This window comes from Vicia villosa, linkage group LG7 (assembly GCF_029867415.1).
Source record: "Vicia villosa cultivar HV-30 ecotype Madison, WI linkage group LG7, Vvil1.0, whole genome shotgun sequence".
In the NCBI taxonomy this organism is placed as follows: domain Eukaryota; kingdom Viridiplantae; phylum Streptophyta; class Magnoliopsida; order Fabales; family Fabaceae; genus Vicia; species Vicia villosa.
In genome coordinates this window covers 11,684,884-11,694,700 of record NC_081186.1, presented here as the reverse complement: position 1 = coordinate 11,694,700, position 9,817 = coordinate 11,684,884, and positions in this window count along the sequence as shown.

The following is a 9,817-nucleotide window of genomic DNA, read 5'->3' as shown; positions in this document are numbered from 1 at the left end:
TGCTGTTTTGACTGGGCCAAACAGATCAATGTGCAAGAGTTCTAATGGCCTTGAGGTAGAAACAACATTCTTGGACTTGAATGCAGGTTTGGAGAACTTGCCCTTCTGACATGCTTCACAAAGAGCATCTGATTTGAATTTCAGATTAGGGAGTCCTCTGACCAGATTCAGTTTGTTAATCTGAGAAATCTTTCTCAAACTAGCATGACCTAATCTTCTGTGCCAGACCCACTGCTCTTCAGAAACAGACATAAGACAAGTCACCTTCTGACTCATAAGATCTTGCAGATTTGTCTTATAAATGTTGTTCTTCCTCTTGCCTGTAAATAGGATTGAGCCATCCTTCTGATTTACAGCCTTGCAAGACTCTTGATTAAAGATTATATCATAACCATTGTCACTCAATTGACTGATAGATAAGAGGTTATGTGTTAATCCTTCTACAAGAAGTACATTAGAGATGGAAGGAGAGTTACCAGACTTTATAGTTCCAGAGCCAATTATCTTGCCCTTCTGATCTCCTCCAAACTTGACTTCTCCTCCAGACTTAAGCACCAGGTCTTGGAACATAGACCTTCTTCCTGTCATGTGTCGCGAGCATCCAGAGTCCAGGTACCATGACATGTTGTGCTTTGTCCTTTTTGCAGTCAAGGATATCTGCAATAGGAATAATCTTATCCTTAGGTACCCACATTTTCTTGGGTCCTTTCTTGTTAGTTCTCCTCAAGTTCTGATTGAACTTGGGTTTAACATTATAAGCAATAGGAGGAACAGCATGATAATTCTTAATGTGAGTTTCATGATATTTCCTAGGTTGTGTCACATGCTTTTTGGTGTGTGTTATGTGAAAACTTTGAGCATGTGAAGTGTGCCTAATATCATGGGAGTGGCCATACTTGAACTGATCATACAATGGCTTGTATGTAATTTTCATTTCATCAACAGGTTCAAGTTTGTATGGGGTTTCACCCTCAAAACCAATGCCAACTCTTTTGTTTCCAGACACAGCATATATCATAGAAGCTAGCTGACTTCTGCCAATACTTCTAGATAAGAACTTCCTGAAACTTAAATCATATTCTTTCAGAATATGGTTTAGACTGGGAATGGATTTTTCTGAATCAGAAGGAGATCCAACATTATTGGATAATTTTAAAAGTTTTTCTTTTAATTCAGAATTCTCCAACTCAAGCTTCTTTGTTTCAAATTCAAATTGCTTTTTCAGCTTTTTGTATTTGAGACTAATCTGAGACTTGAGTTCCAGTAGTTCAGTTAGACCGGAAACTAACTCATCTCTAGTAAGTTCAGAAAATACCTCTTCAGAATCTGATTCTGATGTAGATTCTGATCCGTCATCTTCTGTCGCCATCAGCGCACAGTTAGCCTGCTCATCTTCTGAATCATCTTCTGACTCATCCCAGGTTGCCATAAGACTTTTCTTCTTATGAAACTTCTTCTTGGGATTTTCCTTCTGAAGATTTGGACATTCATTCTTGTAGTGTCCAGGCTCATTGCATTCATAGCACATGACCTTCTTCTTGTCAAATCTTCTTTCATCAGAAGATTCTCCACGTTCAAATTTCCTTGAACTTCTGAAGCCTCTGAACTTCCTTTGCTTGGTCTTCCAGAGTTGATTTAGCCTTCTGGAAATCAGGGACAGTTCATCTTCTTCTTCTTCAGATTCTGATTCTTCAGGATCTTCTTCTCTAGCCTGAAAAGCGTTAGTGCATTTCTTGATATTTGATTTTAATGCAATAGACTTACCTTTCTTTTGAGGCTCATTTGCGTCCAGCTCTATTTCATGACTTCTCAAGGCGCTGATAAGCTCTTCCAGAGAAACTTCATTCAGATTCTTTGCAATCTTGAATGCAGTCACCATAGGACCCCATCTTCTGGGTAAGCTTTTGATGATCTTCTTTACGTGATCAGCCTTGGTGTATCCCTTGTCAAGAACTCTCAATCCAGCAGTAAGAGTTTGAAATCTTGAAAACATATTTTCAATGTCTTCATCATCCTCCATCTTGAAGGCTTCATACTTCTGGATTAAAGCTAGAGCTTTAGTCTCCTTGACTTGAGCATTTCCTTCATGAGTCATTTTCAAGGACTCATATATGTCATAGGCCGTTTCCCTGTTAGATATCTTCTCATACTCAGCATGAGAGATAGCATTCAGCAAAACAGTTCTACATTTATGATGATTCCTGAAAAGCTTCTTTTGATCATCATTCATTTCTTGCCTTGACAGCTTTACGCCACTGGCATTTACTGGATGTTTGTAACCATCCATCAGAAGATCCCATAGATCACCATCTAGACCCAGAAAGTAACTTTCCAGTTTATCTTTCCAGTATTCAAAGTTTTCACCATCAAATACCGGCGGTCTAGTATAACCATTATTACCGTTGTATTGCTCAGCAGAGCCAGATGTAGATGCAGGTGTAGGTGTAGACTTTTCACTTTCATCAACCATCTTTTACTAAAGCGTTTTTCTCTTCCTGAATCTTTTCTAAACACGGTTAAGTGCTTGCACCTTAGAACCGGCGCTCTGATGCCAATTGAAGGATAGAAAAACACTTAGAAAGGGGGGGTTTGAATAAGTGTAGCTTTAAAAACTTGACAGATAAAAATAAATTGCACAGTTATTTTTATCCTGGTTCGTTGTTAACTAAACTACTCCAGTCCACCCCCGCAGAGATGATTTACCTCAACTGAGGATTTAATCCACTAATCGCACGGATTACAATGGTTTTCCACTTAGTCAGCAACTAAGTCTTCCAGAGTCTTCTGATCACACACTGATCACTCCAGGAACAACTGCTTAGATACCCTCTAAGACTTTTCTAGAGTCTACTGATCAACACGATCACTCTAGGCTTAGTTCACTCCTAAGACTTCCCTAGAGTATTCTGATCAACACGATCACTCTAGTTCCTTACAACTTAATGTAATTCTAAGAGTATTACAAATGCTTCTTAAAAGCGATAATCACAACTGTGATATTTCTCTTAATCGTTTAAGCTTAATCTCACTAAAATATTACAAAAGCAATGTAGTGAGCTTTGATGAAGATGAAGATTCTGAGCTTTTAGTTGAACAGAGTTTCAGCAAGTTGATTTGAATTGTTTTGGTGCGAAAATCGTTAACCTTGCTTCTCATCAGAACTTCATATTTATAGGCATTTGGAGAAGATGACCGTTGAATGCATTTAATGCTTTGCGTGTTCCGTACAGCATCGCATTTAATGTTATACGCTTTTGTCAACTACCTCGAGCCTTGTTCACGCTGTGTCTACTGACGTAGCCTTTAATAGCTTTTAACGTTCCTTTTGTCAGTCAGCGTAGCTTGCCACTTGTACTTTCTTCTGATCTGATGTTTGTGAATACAACGTTTGAATATCATCAGAGTCAAACAGCTTGGTGCATAGCATCTTCTGATCTTCTGACCTTGAAGTGCTTCTGAGCGTGATACCATCAGAACTTCAGTGCTTCTGTTCTCTTGTTCTTCTGATGCTTCCATAGACCCATGTTCTGATTCTGCTTCGACCATCTTCTGATGTCTTGCCAGACCATGTTCTGATGTTGCATGCTGAACCCTTTGAGACAAAGCTTCTGAGCGCTGAATTATGCGTACTCTTTATATATTTCCTGAAAGGGAAATTGCATTGGATTAGAGTACCATATTATCTTAAGCAAAATTCATATTATTGTTATCATCAAAACTAAGATAATTGATCAGAACAAATCTTGTTCTAACAATCTCCCCCTTTTTGATGATGACAAAAACATATATAAATGATATGAATTTGCGATCAGAAAGAATAGACGGCAAAGGACAAATTACACAGCTATAGCATAAGCATATGAATATGTCTCCCCCTGAGATTAACAATCTCCCCCTGAGATAAATAATCTCCCCCTGAAATAAATACTCGAAGAACTTTAATAAAAGACTTCCCTGATTATTTCGGTAGAGACGATCATATAAGCTTTTTTGTCTTCAGAGAATTCATAGCTTCTGACTTCTGCTTCCATAGGACAGCTTCAGAACTAGAATTTACTTAGATCCTTAGAACACTCACAGCTTCTGATTCCTGCTTCCATCTAGGACAGCTTCAGAACTTGAATTTCTTTGATCTTCTGAATATTCACAGCTTCTGATTTCTGCTTCCATTCAGGACAGCTTCAGAACTTGAATTTCTTTGATCTTCTGAACATTCACAGCTTCTGATTTCTGCTTCCATTCAGGACAGCTTCAGAACTTGAGTTTTCTGGATCTTTAGAACATTCAGAGCTTTGTGGTTTACTGATAATTGATTGTATTGAATGATGTTAATATATATATGAACATGCTTAGTAATGATGATGATGATGAAATGAGTATAGATGATGCTACTCATAGAATGAAGATGATGAAAGTATGTTATATATATGTTTGCATGCATTCATAAGAATTGATGAGGTCTGAATCCTAGATGATAAGAGGATTCAGTGAATGGCAGAATTCCCATTGTGTGGAATTTGTGCTGGCAGGGCCGTATCTAGATGATGATAGATCGGTCGGTGGGTGATTCCCATTGATGATGATTGGTACCACATTGTTATACCCCAAAATTTGCCCGCATTATTTTTCAAGAAAACTCCAATCTGAAAATTAAAAGTCTCATATAATCATGGATTTTTATTTCAACAAAGATCCTGATATATGAAATACTTAGTTTTTAGAATTTTTCTTATACAGTGATTTGGCTTGCAGTTGAATTTATTCTTATGCAAACGCCAAATACTGTTTATTACTTCACACATGCTATTTATTTATTTACAGATAAATAGTACTGACACAATTGGTACAGAGTTAAATCTTTTTGCAGGCGCAGAATCAGGAAACTCAGACTGTACTGGTAACAAGTAGATTATTATTATCTTTTGTTTCCCACTAATTTTTGTACTATATTCCATTATTTTCAAAAATCTTTTCAAATCTCTTTTTCAAAAATCAAATCTCTCTTTTTCCCAACACTATCTCCACTTTCTTTCAAATCTTACTTCCACTCAAATTTTCCTTTTGTACGGAATCACATCATTCCCCAACGTCTCTATCCTCCTTTCCATTCTATAAATACCTCCCATTTTCTTCCATAAAATCTCACATCAAATTCTAACTCATCTCTCAAATTTCCACTTCATAATCCATCCTTTCTTCTTTCCCGACAAAATGGCGAAGCGGTGGGAAACGTGTTTTCTTATGGTCATCACCATTGCTACGGTGATCATGTCTTTCTTCTGTCTACATAGCCCGGAACACTGTGGACCTGGGATGCTTATGCTCCCAATCATCTACATGTTACTATTTGTAGCATGGGTTATCAATCGTCATTTTTAAGATTTGCCGTATTTCTTAAATGTACCGTTTATTCGTCGTACTGTTCAAAATAGTATGTAATATTTGTACTGTCAGTATTAAATATTGTACTATTTGTCATAATATTGCTTAATTACTCAGATAATATTTTATGTGTTTTCTGCCAGTCAAATATGCATTTTTCTGTGCATTAAATGATTTTCAAGGTTATTATCGGTAATTTTGCTCGCATACAGTAAATATTAGTTATTTATTATGTCTGTGTTTTTTAACAAGTCATGTAAATAAACTTTCATTTTTCACATAAAACAAAAGCAAAAACAACAAAAAAAGAAAATTAACTTTGACTGTTGATTTTTCACTCTAATTGCTACATCAATACCTGGACAGTCAGTTGACAGCCAAACTGCTGGCAGTACAATTCTCAGTGTTTTGTACCATCAATCAAATCAATCTTTCACAATTCAAAATTCCAAGATTTTTGTTCTAGAAGTCTTCTGAATATCACGCGATTAGCAGAGACTCAACACTGCACAAAAATCAGGTACGTTTAACTGTCTCCTACATAAACAGTCCCTGACTAGGGTTTTCTTGTTTTTACAGGAGAAACAAGTTTTTGAGACCTCAAATAGATTTCATGCACATCCATACATCTCAAAGTACCATCATACAAATTTTCAAACTTCAATTCACTCAGACGCACCGTCAGCAGCTCAAACAGTCAACAGACGACCCGTTTGACCAAAAAAGTCAACAGACAGTCAAAAATGAATTTTTTTGTCAAAGTCCATATTTTGTCAAAGGATTCATCATTTGATCATTGGATGATCATAATTCATCAAGGAAAGATAAAAAATCAACAAAACCCTAAGATTCAAAATTAGGGTTTTTACCTGAAAAGTCAACTCAACTTTGACTGGTCATAACTCTCTCATCCTTCATCCAAAAAATTCAAACCAAAGCTCATTTTGAAGGAAATTCAATTATCTTTCAAATGCAATTGATCCCATGGTCATTGCATTCACCATTTGAAAAATATGACCAAAGACATTACAGGTCATTTTCAAAGTCAACAAAAAGACACTTTTTTCAAAAGGACACACAAGGAGCATCAAGAATCATTTTGACATGATACCAAAGGCATTGGTTAGAGGACTCTTTGAGGTTTCCAAAAAGTGCAAGATCTCCTTCATATGACAAAAATTGAGGGATTTACACCTTGTTGAAGTTGGCTAAATTTTGGGAAAATGCATGAAATCAACATTGCTCAAAAATGTATTTTTTCCAAATGGGGCCAAGTTTTCATGGTTCAAACATCATTTCCATAATATTATGGGCCTCCCACGACCAAGACCAAGCCCATACCATTTTTTTTCCATTTTTTGATTTAATTTTATCATTTAAGATTAAATTAAAAAGGAAAAGAAGGAAGGATAAAGCATAGCTTATTTTCTAAGCTAAAGCCTCCACATGTGACTTAATTATGCAGCAAGGAAAGCCTAAGGCAAGAGGTGTGGAGATCAAGCAATGGTGGCTTAAATTTTAAGCTTGAAAAGTCAAGATTCCAACAAAGACAGTTAAGGCTTCTTAGCTTAGTTTTTAAGCACTCCATGGCTTATAAATAGGCTAGCATACTCCAACAACAAGAGGGAACGAAAATAGCAAGGGAGACAAGTTCAGAAACAAAGCCTTGCTGATAACACACTTGTAATCACTTGAAATTTTTCAAAGAAATTCAAAATTCGAATTTTAATTTCTATCTTGTTTCAGTTCAAATTAAACACTCAAATACAATCCTCAAGTATCATTGAACGTATTCCAATCAATTGCAAGCCTTGAAGCTCACTAAATCGAGCTATACAGGTCATAATTTGTTCAAATCTAAATCAACTGGTATCTGGTCATTCATGCATGTTTAACAAGATGTAGACATATATTTGTGTTTGGTTTGAGGTCCTAATCATTTCTGGAAACTTAATTGAAGTTTGGACGCCTATACGTAGGATCACCATTTTAGGGTTCGAACCTTTAAATTTGGGGTTTTACTATCCATGCAAAATTATGAACTCTAAATGGTACCATTAGAATCGCATGAACAATACGAACTGAACCATGGTATCGCGCCAGATTTATATTAGTGTTTGCTAGTATTCGCTATTTTCAACAGGTGTAAAAGGTTGGAGTTTTTACACCACCTGCAAATGAAAGGTGTAAAAGCCCATCCTGAGGAAGAAGACGATGCGTGGCGTCCTCTGATTGGCTGGAGGGCGCGCGCGTGTTTTTTGAATTAATCTTGGATTCTGTGTTTTGCAGGTACATCACGTGGTATGGTCCCTCATGCTGGTGACCATCAGATCCACTAGCCAGCTCATCCAACGCACCAGACAAGTGATCCACACCATAGACCACACTTATCCACCACACCTGATCGTATCCTTTTATTTTTTTTATTTCTATTTTAATTTTCTTTGCAAAATTATTTAAAAATAGTTTTAAAAATCCAAAAAATACACAAAAAATATTTTTAGACTTCTAAAATAATATATTATTTTCTGAAATAAAAATATTTTATTTTTCTTCAAAATTTCAATATTTTGCATAATTAATTAGTATATATTTATATATTTGCTTTTTAATTATTCTAACCAATCAAAAAAATCATAAAAAAATTGTTCTTTATATTAAATATTGTTTATATATTATAAACTAATTTTGTACATATTTTGAATAATTTTCTCTTTAAGTTTTAATTATTTGTATAATTATTTGCATAATTATGTATTAATTAGCTTAATCAATTTCAAATCAATTTCAAAAATCCCAAAAAAATTAGTTTTGTTTTAAAATTAATTGACAAATGTTTTTGTACATATTTTAAACTTAATTTCTAGGTTTAAATCTATTTTCATCTTTTTTCTTAATTTTAATTTAATTAATCATGCATTAATTATAATTAAAATCAATCATAAAAAATCCAAAAACATGCCTTTTATTTTTCTTGCAATTCCTAGATAAATGTATAGGATGTCAAATTCATGTAAATAGGCTAGTTTACATTTCCTGCACAATCGATGTAATAGCGTAGATTTACTTTCCGCACTTTACATTTCCGCATTTTAATTTCCAGCTAATATAAACTGCGTGTATGTCAAAGATAAAATTGAACCGTTAGATCACTAACTTCAAAGATAAAATATCTGAATCCAATCACAATCACACTTGCACCTCTTAAGGTAATCCCTTCTCATTCTTTTCAAAATCAAAGTCAAAATTCTACCGTTTCGAGTACAAAATCGAACCTTTTGTTTATATCTGGTGAAAGGATAGATTTTTAAAGGAAATAGGATAAAGACCTTACAACTCAAGGTAGACCTCCTAGTTTGCTTGCTCAAATCAAAACAAACAAAATTCTCATACATTGTTGTTTTTCAAAACAAAACTTTCCAAAAAGACAATACTTTGTATACATCCAAACACGGATTATTACAAAGTTAATGTTCTTTTCAAAACATCTTTCGAAAGATAAACAAAGCATTTTGTATACATCCACACACGGATCATTACAAAATTCAATTTACAAAAGTATTTGAAACCACATATGAGCATTCTGAAGCAATTGAAAAGTAATCGAAAAACAAGTGAGCTAAGCAAACTTAAGAGCCCATGGATAACCATGGATACAAAGGGTGCTAACACCTTCCCTTTGTATAACCTACCCCCTTACCCAGAATTTCTTAAAGGTCTTTTTTCTGTTTCTTTTATAAACCTTTCCTTAATTGGATAAAATAAAAGGTCGGTGGCGACTCTGTGAATTTTCAAAAATGCGAAAGCATTAAGCGATAAAAAAGAGTCAGTTCACGTATCTCTACAGATCAAAGGTATGGCCCGAAAAAAACGGAGGTCCACAGAACTGGCGACTCTGCTGGGGAGATACTTTCAAAAACAAAATGTTTTCAAAAGGGGTTACCTTAAGAGAATAGATCACTTCGATGTTTTCAATTGATTGACTTGATTGCTCTATTTTTCAAAGGTTTGTTTGGGTATTTTGCTTGTGTGAAAGATTCTAACCCGAATCTCGAGTTACCTTAAGTATATGACAATAGACCAAGGAAACTGTACGGCATGTACCGATACGGTTGATCTGGTAGTCATCGTTAGTGCGATACTTTGGTCTATACTGATGTCCCTTGAAAACGATCAAGGAGTATATTTGTTGAACTTGACTTATGGCCTATTAAGTGGCTAGCTTTGAAATTGATCGAAGTTAGTTATCCTCGAGGAATATTTTGATCGGCCGTTCGAGCGCCGTATTGAGATGTTATCTCCAAGGATCATAGAACCCGAATACTATTCTAGGACAGGTTTTAACCAACTCAACTTCAGTGGGGAGGGTATCACCTATCAGCTCCATGCAAGCCTTTAAACCTAAGGCTATTGTTTGATTTGTTTTTGTGTGCCA